The sequence below is a fragment of the Patella vulgata genome, chromosome 4, assembly GCF_932274485.2.
Source record: "Patella vulgata chromosome 4, xgPatVulg1.2, whole genome shotgun sequence".
In the NCBI taxonomy this organism is placed as follows: Eukaryota; Metazoa; Mollusca; class Gastropoda; family Patellidae; genus Patella; species Patella vulgata.
The window spans coordinates 70,964,902-70,968,707 of NC_065882.2; positions in this window are offsets into that span (position 1 = coordinate 70,964,902).

Here is a 3,806-nt window from a genome sequence, read left to right on the forward strand (position 1 = left end):
AACGTTATGTCATGACTCACGAAATTTATTAAGCCCAATTAACTATATGCGTAGCAGAATATTGCAAAAAAACTAATTGTGTGACAAACGAGGCTCTCAAATAGGCTACAATGTAAACAATACTGCTTGGAGACGAACCATACTTTCGCAGTTTTTAATACCTTAAATCACTGTCCAAAATTTTAGGGAAGACCCCAGATTAAATGAAGGGCTGTCACGTTGCTGTACTTAGGAGAGATTTGATTGAACGGGAAGAATAGCCACACTCCCTCAAAAGCTCAATTAAGTATCAGAAGTCAATCCAGCAATGGCAATGGGATTTCTCGGGCCATTGCTTCAGGAATATGGGTGGATGCGTGCAGATTAAAAAAGTTTGTTGCCTTCTATCAGTTTGTCGGTAAAGAGGGCCGGTGGAAGCAATTCTTGATTGGGGTGGTGGGGGACTGGGGGGGGGGGGCTACCATCCTAGGACTTTAGGCGATAAAGCTCCTGGAGATCTAGAGACGCTTTCTGGCTAATGAAATTACCCAGGAATTTAGTGAAATTTTAATTTCCTTTTTAAATCCCTTACCATGCAAGCACATTCGATGTTTGTTTCCTGCGATGCTGAACTTGACAAATATATTCCTAATAATGTTTTAGACACTATAGAGATCACAATTTTTGTACGATTTCGATGAAACTGACAATGTTTGTTTATAACCGAATAAAGATCTCGATATATTTAGCTTGTACCCTATGGGGCGCCGTTTGTAAATTAATTATTTAGCTTTTTATATAGCAAAAAACACTAGATTTAATTTAGATTTATATATATAGTTAAATCTCGACTTTTGTGCAAATTTTTCACTTTTAATATTTAAACTAAAAATACAACAAAAACTCAATATTTAACATAATATATATAAATATTTCTTGATTTGTCTCTATTTTCATATTTAACATTTAGCATTGAATATTAAGACCAAAACAAGAGATTTGATGATATATAAATATTTAGCTAAATATTTAGTTAAATGTTTAAACATTTAGCTAAATATATATTTAGTTAAATGTTAAAATATTTAGTTAAATGTTAAAATATTTAGTTAAACATTTATATATTTAATTAAACATTTATATATTTAGCTAAATAATATATATTTAGCTAAATAATATATATTTAGCTAAATAATATTTATTTAGCTAAATATTTATATATTTAACTAAATAATTATATATTTAGCTAAACATATAGTTAAATTTACAAAGCGCAACCGTACCACGCCGTTTGTAAAATAATTATTGTTGTAAGCGACTTCACACTAAACGATGACGTAGTGTACAACTTTCCATTGACTGCACAACACAGTACTATCTGGTACCTACGAAAGCCCAGAAGGCTCATTCCAAATTCCAAATTCCAGATTCCAAATTCCAAACGGTCTGACAATTAATTTTATTTGCGCAAACCAGTGAGGTGTTAAATAGAAACAGAATACAGCCGTCTTAATGCTAGGTTCCCACTATCACGAATCGCGCCAAGAAAATGTGTCTGCGATCGTCAAATTTTTCAAATTATCTTTAAGGGGCGGGGGACCCGCACCACTATCTGTAACCCGAAATTATTTTTTGGGTGCATTTCAGGTTCTGCCCCCCCCCCCTTACATTCATCGAGCCCGTACGCCTTTGCTCGCAACTAGGCGTCTCTCCACCCAGGGATCAGTATAGAGCATAATAGGGTTTTCTTCTGAAAGTCTACGTTCTAAAAGTCTCATTTCTAACTTAAAATCAGACCTCGTTGTATCTAACGGCATAATTACTTGCGTTCAATAACCCGTACTTACTAGAGGAAGTCATAGGGAATAGGATTGGTCCAGTTTGAGTGTCTTTGCAGGGGAATGCCCAAAGTAAATCTCATCGAAACGAGAAAGTTCGTGGAATAGAAAAGGAAGAATGGTCAGCGTCCGCAGTTTCGCCCGATTTGCCATTGGTACTACGACCTTAGTCAGGGTAGGTAAGTTGGTCTGACGGTCAATCGGGCCTTAGGGTCCGCCGCCTGTCCGACCTAGATGTTATGTTCATAGATGCTCTGACCTTGGTTAGGGTCGGTAGTGATAGGTATGACTGTCGGGCGGGTCCTAGGGCCCGCCGCCTGTCTGACATAGGTTGAAGGGTGCAGCAATGCTTTTCGGGTCAGGCATTACCTTGCCATAGGCCTTACCACCAGAAGAAAAACGGCCCCCACAGAGCACCCGACGTCCCTTCACATAGGGACGTCCGACTAGCAGTAGCCCTCGGAATGATCACTTATGGATCCCGTCCGTTGGGTCTTGGGGTAGGTCTCCATATCTTCACAGAGTAGAACACTCTTGTCGTCCCTACGGGGTCACATCATCATATCTAGGATACCAATCCCACACACGAATTCGTAGATTAACTCATAGATCTCGTGTTTGCTTATTTTAGGATAGAGTATGCCCCATTTTGGGCACCAAATGCTGGGAAAATTTGGGCACACAATTGTATAAAAAAATATTGTGTTCTTGAATGTGTCCAATTTAACATCGAATTTATTATTATGTAACATACTAAGAACCTAACTACATTTTTTGGGCACCAACCACCACCGCCCCCCCCCACTCAAAAATTTCCCGGTACGCCTATGCTGTAGAGGCTAAAGTTACTGCCAGAGTTATGGCCCTTGATCACTTTGAAAAATCTTGTGGAAGCTCTAGAGGCTAAATTTAATATCCGATTGACTTTATATTTATACACAGTGTTTAAGGTCATGAGACGGAGTATCCTATTGATTTTCAACAATTTCCAATAATTACTGCCAGAGGTATGACCCTTGATCACTTCGGAAAATCTTGTGGACGCTCTAGAGGCTGAAGTTAATATCCGATTGACTGTAAATTTACACACAGTGTTTAAGGTTATTAGACGAAGAAACCTATTGATTTTCAACAATTTCCGATAATTACTGCCAGAGTTATGGCCCTTGATCACTTTGAAAAATCTTGTGGATGCTTTAGAGACCATAGTTATCATCTGATTGGTTTTATATTTATACACTGTGTTTACGCCTATATATAATCGTTTTGATTGACTTTTGATTGATACACAGAGTTTAAGGTCTTGAGACGAACAAGTATATTGATTTTCAATGATTTTTGGTAACTTGAACAGCTAAATCCATGGTATTACATGTTTTGTATACTAAACACTAGCATGGGCCAAACAATTCTAATGATTTTCTGATAATTACTTCATGAGTTGTTACTCTTGAATCAGATTTTAGTATTATAAATGTTTCATTACCAACAAAAGTAAAATTATGCGACAACTCATGTTGACTGCCCGGACGATTTAGCTGCTGTGGGTGTATGTTTCGTTGCCTGGCAACCCATATTTATTAATGCCTTAATCTCATTTTATATGTTAACCAGTTAATAAGTTAACTGCTCTCGGGCCTGCAACTTATAGATTGTGTAGTTGGGCTAGCAAAGAATTTGTAGGCTGCCAATTCGTCCCTAAACTTCAGCAATTCAGGTTTCAGACTTCAGCACTTCTGATGCCATGTTCCATTTTGTAGTATTGATAGATCTGGGTTTAATTTGAGCAATGTTAACAACGATCATAAGATCATAGTAAGAATTCAGTTGTAATGGGAATTAACTCTAGCACAAATATGCTTTTATATGGTGTCAGACAACTGAGTACCGTGTCTGGTAATAAGATTAGGTTATACAATCAGATCTATTACAGTATAAGTAAGAGATCGATCGACTGCAGTATAATAATGTCCACTGAAGTGAAAAAGC